Below are 9625 nucleotides of genomic sequence, written 5' to 3' on the forward strand. Positions count from 1 at the left end.
TAGTAGCCTTCCATCACAACTAAATCTGATCAGCCAGTCTGGATCCATTCCTAAGGATGGTCTAGACTAGTAACCTTCCGTCACAACTAAATCTGATATGCCATTCTGGGCCCATTCCTAGGGATGGTCTAGACTAGTAACCTTCCGTCACAACTAAATCTGATCTGCCATTCTGGGCCCATTCCTAAGGATGGCCTAGACTAGTAACCTTCCGTCACAACTAAATCTGATCTGCCAGTCTGGGCCCATTCCTAAGGATGGTCTAGACTAGTAACCTTCCGTCACAACTAAATCTGATCTGCCAGTCTGGGCCCATTCCTAAGGATGGTCTAGACTAGTAACCTTCCGTCACAACTAAATCTGATCTGCCAGTGTGGGCCCATTCCTAAGGATGGCCTAGACTAGTAACCTTCCGTCACAACTAAATCTGATCTGCCAGTGTGGGCCCATTCCTAAGGATGGCCTAGACTAGTAACGTTCCGTCACAACTAAATCTGATCTGCCAGTGTGGGCCCATTCCTAAGGATGGTCTAGACTAGTAACCTTCCGTCACAACTAAATCTGATCTGCCAGTGTGGGCCCATTCCTAAGGATGGTCTAGACTAGTAACCTCCCGTCACAACTAAATCTGATCTGCCAGTGTGGGCCCATTCCTAAGGATGGCCTAGACTAGTAACCTTCCATCACAACTAAATCTGATCTGCCAGTGTGGGCCCATTCCTAAGGATGGTCTAGACTAGTAACCTTCCATCACAACTAAGACTAGTAACCTTCCATTACAACTAAATCTGATTTGACAGTGTGGGTCCATTCCTAAGGATGGCCACCCTTGCAGCTTTCCATGACACCTGAGTGCGATTTGCTTCCATCTGTCTATTTTCAAGGACAATATGGCTTTGCAACCTTCCATGACTCCTGAGTGTGATTTGCCAGCATGGGTGCATTCCTAAGGATGGTCTAGCATTGCAACTTTCCATGACACCCGAGTGTGATTTGCTATTGTAGGTCCATTCCTAAGGATGTCTAGCCTTGCAGCTTTCCATGACACCCGAGTGTGATTTGCTAGCCTTGGTCCATTCTTAAGGATTGTGTAGACTAGTAACCTTCCATGACACCTTAGTGCGCTTTGAACGTGTTGGTCCATTCCCAAGGATGGCCTGTCTTTGCAACTTTGCATGACACCCAAGTGTGATTTGAAAGTGTGGGTCCATTCTTAAGAATGGCCTGTCTTTGCAACTTTACATGACACCCGAGTGTGATTTGCCATTGCGGGTCCATTCCTAAGAACGGTCTAGCCTTGAAAATGTCCATGACACCTGAGTGTGCTTTGGAAGTGTGGGTCCATTCCTAAGGATGGCCTGTCTTTGCAACTTTGCATGACACCTGAGTGTGATTTGCCTGCATAAGTCCATTCCTAAGGATGGCCTGGCTTTGCAATCTTACATGACACCGGAGTCAGTTTGTCATTCCAGGCAACTTTTCACAACCTGATTTGTGCGTGTGTTTATTTGTTCCTTGTGGTCGGCTTCTGCACACTTGCACAACAGCTGAGTGAGATTATCATTGCGGGGTGTACATCCGAGGTCAAAAGACACCGTTATAAAGCAAAGTTTAATGTGAACCTCACTTCTGGAAGTTGCTGCAACTCACACCGGCCACTCAAGGTGCACCAGTGCAAAGAAAAGGTGCTATGGCATGTGTTTATTTCATTGAACCCTTTAGGTTCTATAGCATCTTGACCAGGCCCCTCGGGTCATTAGAGCCCTGTACAGGGAGTTTGAGGACCCAAGAACACCAGCAACAGTTTTAGAACCTACTCTAGTAATATGCACAAACACGTGGCCAGATCTGCGTGAAATTACCGAGTCGAAAAGTCTGACCACCAAAAGTTCCATTTTTTGTGCTTTTTTTCTCATATATATATGGGGGGAGACCCCCACTCTCCCCCCACCTTACACCTATACATTTTTATTAACTTTAACCCCCCCACATATGCAAATAAATGGGGATGGGACAATTCCACCTCAGTAATTTGGTCCTATTCGCACCTGGCCGATAGCGCACATCATGGCCAGTTTTATAGGTTAAGATAAATATTCATATTTGCATGATTAATGGTATATTGCACAAGCTGAGGCTGTGGTTACCATACCGAGTGCCCAGAAGACGCCCAACTGGAAAGAGTCGCCATTACCTTATCCCCACTCCATTCGACGGCGCAATGCCTGTTCTGTCATTGGCATTCGGTGGGGAGGGGGCAGCCACCGGAAATCAGCATTTGCCCATGGATGAGGGGGGAGAACTTAATGGGTGAAGAGGGTGCCGGTCGGCGGAGGCGGTCTTGTTGTGGATTTAGACTAACTGGTTGGGACGTTCAAACCGGATTGGTGGATTGAATGGAGATGCTTCAAGTATGCAGAAGACAGCTGTGCAGTATAACCTGTGTCTGCATCACCCATGACAGGGGTGCACGGGGTATCCATGATGTTGCTAGGATGACAGCGAGTGGGTTAGGAAGGACTAGATCGAAATCCTTCCCAGTAACAATAAAGGACTTCTCGTAAAATCCCCATGAGTGCCTGCCTGCCATGTGTTGGTGGTCATCATCTTGGATTGATATTACAAAGAAGAGCTTACAATGCACACTCATAGCTCCCTTCCTCCCACTCACCAATGAAATGAGGCCAGGGTGTGCTGTAATCACACGCAGTCATCACGCTAGGCCACGATGTGCATCCTGGGAGGGGCCCAATGCCCTGCGGCCTGGACCTGGTTACTCCTACATCATTCTGCAGAATGCACGGTCCAGACAGCTGCTCCCACCTGCCTTCACCCGGATGTTCTGATCTGTCTAGTCTCACCCCGAGCTGCCGGGATGCCAGGGAGCGGATCCCGGGAATAAAGGGTGCAGACAGCTGCTTAGCAGACACCCACGGGCCAGAGTGCCGCAGCCCTGGCTCCAGAATTGCCAGGCAAAGATCTGAGGCCTGGGCAGCACAACACGCGGATGTCATGCTCGCGAGTGGGCACCAGTGGAGCACTTCTCAGGGGATGGGAGCTCCGTATAACCTAAACATGTGCACACACGGAATAAATACATAGATACTGGCACTATGCTTGAACGTTCCTCTAAGACAGAAAAAAATCAGACATGGGTCAAAAGTAAGCCCAGTCTAATGAGCCCCGTAACCCCAACAAGTGGTCTTACCAGGCGCAGGTTACAGACGGGGGAGGAATTTTGAGCACGTTTGGTGGGCGGGGGGAGGCAATTCAGTGAGGAGCTGGGACATAGAGATGCCAATCGCATGATACCTTGTGAGGCATAGGAGGGACTGGCTACTGATACAAGAGAGACACAGCTTTCCCTCCATACACGTAGGTATGTATTTGCCTGCTCACCACAATTGGGTTGGGGGTTTGCGTGCTATGTGGGAACAATAAGCACATTTACAGTAATGGAGCTTAAAGGGCCCATGATTGCAAATGACATTTTAACATTGCCACCTCCAATAGGGATATGAACATGTAAAACTAAATTGAAACGCTCATGCCAAGCATGAGCCGTTCTCTTTGGGGTGGGAACATGCCGCCAGCATCCGGAAAGACCCTGAGCAGAATGATGCATACCCTCGTGCCAAAGGGGAGACCAATCACGGGGAAAAGAGCGCAGGGACGGCTGCAGATAGATGTGCGCCCCTCCGTGGATCAGGGGCGCACTTGTGTCTGTGCCGGTCACTCCCACAATGCGTCCTCTGCCTGCATTCTGAAGGTGCACTGCGCAAAAGCAGCGAATCTGCATGTGAATCGTCATGTGCCGGCACAGATTCAGTTTTGTGAATCAGTGTTCCTGCAGAATGCATGATTTTTTTCCACTTGAGTCCCTGTGCACAGGCAAGTGGATGCAACTATGTTGTAACTCGGCCCCATGGAATACATTCCATGAATTAGGAATGTACTTCGTATGAGATATTCCACCATGCGTGTCCCACCCAACCAGTGTCGGCCTTAGCAGCAGCAGCCCCCCCGGGCCGCCTGCAGTGAAAGAACCATTTTTGTTTAATCCCTCGCTTCCGCGTCGGTGCAGGGAGTTAATCGCAGAGCTAGGCCGCTGATGCAAAAGCATCAGCACCCTCTTCTAATGAAAACCGCCCTGCTCCCACGCTGGTGCGGGGAGGTAATCATTGGAAGAGGGCGCTGATTTAAAAACATCAGCACCCTATTCCAATGAAAACTGCCCACTCCCACGATTGAGCAGGGAGGTAATCACCTCAATAGGGTGCCGATGGGAAAACACCAGCACCCTATTCCAATGAAAGCCGCCCACTCCCACGATTGAGCAGGGAGGTAATCACCTCAATAGGTGCCGATGGGAAAACATCAGCACCCTATTCCAATGAAAACCGCTCCTCCCACGATTGAGCAGGGAGTTAATCACCTCAATAGGTGCCGATGGGAAAGCATCAGCACCCTATTCCAATGAAAACCGCCCACTCCCACGATTGAGCAGGGAGGTAATCACCTCAATAGGGTACCGATGGGAAAACATCAGCACCCTATTCCAATGAAAGCTGCCCACGATTGAGCAGGGAGGTAATCACCTCAATAGGTGCCGATGGGAAAACATCAGCACCCTATTCCAATGAAAACCGCCCACTCCCACGATTGAGCAGGCAGTTAATCTCCTCAATAGGTGCCGATGGGAAAGCATCAGCACCATATTCCAATGAAAACCGCCCACTCCCATGATTGAGCAGGGAGTTAATCACCTCAATAGGTGCCGATGGGAAAGCATCAGCACCCTATTCCAATGAAAACCACCCACTCCCACGATTGAGCAGGGAGGTAATCACCTCAATAGGTGCCGATGGGAAAGCATCAGCACCCTATTCCAATGAAAACCGCCCACTCCCACGATTGAGCAGGGAAGTAATCACCTCAATAGGTGCCAATGGGAAAACATCAGCACCCTATTGTTATTAAATGTGCTGGAAAGCCTGGCACCAGCACAAGTGCAGGGTGCCTTTAATTTCAGTAGAGCACCCGCCGTGCCTTCTCCCACCACACCAGCTCTAGGGAGCCCTTAAAAGACTCCCCCGAGCTGGCGTGGCGGGTGCTAATGGCACCCTGGTCTGTCGCCCGGGCAGTCCTGCCCTACGGCCGGCCCTGCACCCAACTAAGCGAGAACTGAGTTTTTTCTGACTGTATTTAAAAAGGGCATATTGTGCACATGCTGTGCAGACTCTACACATACTCATTTTGTTCACTATGTACAAACAAAAAATCATGGGCAAAGTGAAAAATGTTGTGTTGATAGGCTTCTCAGAGACAATAATGTAGAGACTGAAAGAGTAGACAATACCTGTAAATACTCATTGTTAAATAGGATAAAAAGAGCATGCGAGCACTGTGAGCCGTACACATATTGGAGAAACATCAAACACAATACACACAAGTCAAAAGGATTGCATTTCGGCTAATTTGCATACCCACAATGCCTTGCTGATGTGGCTCTGAAGTGGAGGTGACCTCACGGCGATTTCTACTAGGTGGCGCTGTGGAAAGTGTGACTTGGCTCAAATGGATTTTTATACTTTCATATTTCAGGTGAAAGGGTTTTTTCAAACATTTTTAAACCCCCTATAACTTTGTTGGTGTTTTATTCATATGTATGTACATACATACAAACACATTGTCCCTAAAAAAAGGTTTGGTAAGTACAGTTGTGGAAAGTCGTCTTTACAAAAACATTTGAAATTGACTGAAAACCAATTCGTTGAAAGGAATTAATTATGGTTACTCTTCTGTTATGAAAACGGTAGAAATTCAGTGACAGTTAATTAATTAAAACGGTTTTATGGTTGCAAAAGAAAATCCCCCAAAAACATTGAAATTCACAATTGATGTTTAGTAAAGTAACCGCCATCTGTCCCCGCCATGCACTTCTCATGCCCAGTAGGCACTGTGCACATGTTTGCTTCGTCCAGGGATCCGAAAACAGTGCCCAAAGGTCACTGTCCATGCCCAGTGGGCAATGTCATTGTGTGATTACGGTGCCAAAGGCTATGCCACAACCACAGAGTGCACTGTGTGACCATGCCAAGTAGACACTCTGCACGGGGCAGCGGCTCAGTGAACATGACCTCACAGCCGACTGGGCCAGAACCGTAGCATTTGGCCTTGCTTGGCACAGCCAGCACAGCATCAATATCGGGTCTGAAGATCAGGGTCCTGGATCTGGGACCATTAAATGAAGATTGCAGGATGTGCCGAATGTGGCTAGCAAGCGTATTGGCCGCCATCTCTTAGAGTTATGGTCTGTGGATCCTGTACCGTTCTTATTTTTTCTCCACTCCTTTCCCCTGCCCATTCTTCCACTAAAGCCATTTTACCGCTGCTTTTTTTTTAACGTAGTCTGTGGATCCTTCACCATGTAAATAGACATTATTGAAAACTCCAACTTTATTTTGTTAAAAAGAGACAGATTTGATTATGCTAGGACACGCCCTATTTATTCGATGACCTGAAGTATATGTCAGGGACCGACTAGATTCCCCTTTCCCAAAGCACAAATTCTTCTGACTCGTGACTACCAAGATGGCGGCCAACTCCAACCATTTCTGACCAACTAAATCCAATCAAAATTGTTCTCTTTTCTTCACCAACCTAATTCTGCATTACTGCCATGAAAATCCACAGATTAATCCGTGGGCCTGAATTAACGAAACATATTCTGGCATTGGTACCATTGGATCCACAGATTTATGTGCAGTTCCGAAATATGTTTAACTCTTTCTGTCCTGTATAAACCCAACTATTTATTTTTGGGATAAAAACTCCCGGATGGATTTTCATCAAACCAACAGTAGGTTGTGATGTTAGTTGACCCAGGCACCGGCTCCTCAGGTGTGGTGTACATTCCTCAAGAAGTGTTCGACAAAGGGGAGCGCAACAATTTCCTATCGGGGTTTGCATGGGGAATGCAACATTTAGGATCCCATATATGTCTTTTGGCCCCCGTGAAAGGATGCCATGGAATGTTCCCAAATATGCAAATTATATTTTTTTATGGGACAGTTTTGTGTAGTTGCATCCAATTGCGCCAACTTTATTAGCATTTCATAAAGTTCTCTTGCTATGCGGAGTCAGACGTAAGCGTCACCACGTCATTGCTGTTGCCAGCTCTGCACCACATAGTTCTTGATCCGCTCAATCCGTTCCTAGTGGAAGGCGGCCGTTCCTTTGCTATTCAGAGCGTCTAAATCCACTCGCGTCTCTACCCTCCCGGCGTCCATCTTGCATTGGCTTCCAGTTAAGCAAATAATTGGTTTCAAAATGTCATGCTTGCTTTGCAAGTGCCTTAACAACCTAGCTCCTGTATATTTAACCAGGAAGTTGGTTACTTACAAACCTAAGGGCCAGCCACGTTCTCTGGATAAACATCTTCTGGCGATCCCAGCCTCCACATTACTGTAGGGGGGGGCTAGGCGTGTCTCAACGCATGGTCCTAGACTCTGGAATCTACCCCCATATTGCATCTCTCATCGCATTCAGAAACGGCTTAAAGACTTATCTGTTTAATTAATGACCGATTTTCGGCCTGAACTGTTGTTTCTTTCCTCTTTTCAACTTACTTTTAGGAGCCTCGGCACTTGGATGCAGTTTGGTCTGTATGAAGCACTTTATAATATAAATGTATCAACATCAAATTAAAAAATCTAATAACTGGAATAGATGCGTGCGACCTTGAATTAAAGGTCACTGTGGTTTGGGGCATGGCTCTTATAAGGCAGTCAGAAGACATTCTAATGTTTGCAAACTTTGAAAGATCACTTGTTGACCTTTGACCCTGTAGGATGCACTCACAGTATACATGCCGAACGTGTCCATTCCATTCAGGAGACAGCGGTCCGTCCTGGTTTCAACTCTGCATTCTGGGACTTGCATTCCTGGATTTACAATGGGAACCTCCAGCCCCACAGTTAAAACCAGGACTGGACGTCCATCTTCCGAATGAATAATGTTGGCATGCAATGCTACAGCACGCACATTAGCCCATTGAGCTATTTCACCACTTCACCAATTCAACAGGGCGCTTTTGCCATATAGGGCAAGTTCAGCAAAATGTAATGCACGTTGTTCCAGTTAAGGGGAGGGGTGGCGCAAGCTGGTTGTGCTGTACTGATGCCAAGAAAAAAAGTCGAAGGAGTTTGGCGCTATATTCAGTTTTAATATAAACCGTCTCTGTTCAGCAGTGCTCTCTGCCCGGTGAGAAAAGAATCCCATATGAGTTGGAAGGGCTCTCTGGAAAAGATCTCCCTCGGAACCGACCAGGAATGTCACACTTCTACTGGATACCAATACTTTGTCCCCTCCCCCCTACCGTGCCCTCGCAGGGAAAGCTCCTCGTTTCGGAACTCGTCTGCTATTGTTATTTTCCTGGTTTGTGAGTGAGCGGTCATTTCTATAGCGCACAGTGCATTGTGAACCGCCCCTTGGCGCTGTTCTCCATCTAAAACTCCGACCGCCCAATGTACTTAGATGGGGCGGTGAAGTCTTTACCGCGCGTGGCGTTTCCCGTCTACCTCGGCAGGACATATTAATGGGAACTCGCTTTAAAACCAAAAAGTAATTCCCAATGCCAATGACAGTGTATCTTCTAGGCGCACGCATTTGCATAGTTTCCGGTACATCATGATGCCTTATCTAGCGCCTCTCCAAATGATATATGGGCACGTTTTCGGGGGCAGCGCAGAGGACCCTCCTCCAAATCACAGCTCGTATAATCTCACATGCATTGAACAGTTGTCTGCCTTTGTTTTAAGAGTGGACATTTGAGGGATGGGCTCTGCTTCTAGCCTCCCGCTGCTTCTAGTGCAAGTAGATGAACGGCTCTTACCTGGGGGCTGGGGAGCTGCTTTCACTCGCTTTCTGCCGGCATCCCTAAGAGGCAGCTGTGAAAGGCTGGGCTCCACCGCTGCGTGCAGATGAGAAAGGAGTTTCACGGGGGCAGGACCCGCTGCTCTCTCCCCGTTCGCTTTGTCCCCACCCGTTCGCCTGAAGCCCCTCCTTGTGGGGGCAGGTTATAGGAGGGGGCTGCCATTTCTTCAAGGGAGGGTCCACTCGGCTCTGCTCCTCTTTGTGCAAACCACTCCCATTTCATACGAGCGTTCTATCAATTGAAATCTTTTGCCAGTGTGCTGATGTGTTGGAGGGGGTCAGGGTAGTGATAACGGTGTTAAGTCAAAGGAGTAGAGCTGGGCTCGTCAACTCAAATAAATGCACCTGATAAGTAGGCATTTATTCTCCACTAAAAGTCATACTTATATGTTTTGGATATCCGGCAAAGGTTGCAAAGGCATCGCTTCTGGGCACCGGGGAGGGAAGGCAGTAAGGGCGGACAGTGCTTAATTATCAAAAAGATATTGCCTAGCATGCCTGTGACCCATATGGGCAGGCTGCTCTGAGCCATAGTTGCTCCCGCCCACAGCTGTCCCCCACAGTATCTTCACATTTGGGGTTAAATCTGGAAGTCACACCGGGACATTGTTGATGCACTGACTATGCAAATAGAAAGCAGCAACAAATATCACATGCTAGTTATGTCTTGAAATGAGACACATTAACC

The 9625-nt window shown here is 47.8% G+C and overlaps 1 protein-coding gene across 6 annotated transcripts in view; it reads right to left on the reverse strand.

The window, feature by feature from the left end:
- The window catches only part of LOC138570116 (collagen alpha-4(VI) chain-like), a 559183-nt gene extending 550140 nt beyond the window's left edge, over nt 1-9043 (reverse strand). For 5 of the 6 annotated variants that reach the window (XM_069648741.1, XM_069648737.1, XM_069648740.1 and 2 more), the window contains exon 1: nt 8897-9043. The gene's annotated coding sequence lies outside the window, so the exon portion shown is untranslated. The remainder of the gene's footprint in view (nt 1-8896) is intronic. The other variant, XM_069648738.1, reaches the window with a different exon arrangement.
- Nucleotides 9044-9625: the final 582 nt, after the last annotated feature.

This window comes from Ambystoma mexicanum, chromosome 2q (genome assembly GCF_040938575.1).
Source record: "Ambystoma mexicanum isolate Mex_15411 chromosome 2q, UKY_AmexF1_1, whole genome shotgun sequence".
Classification (NCBI taxonomy): domain Eukaryota; kingdom Metazoa; phylum Chordata; class Amphibia; order Caudata; family Ambystomatidae; genus Ambystoma; species Ambystoma mexicanum.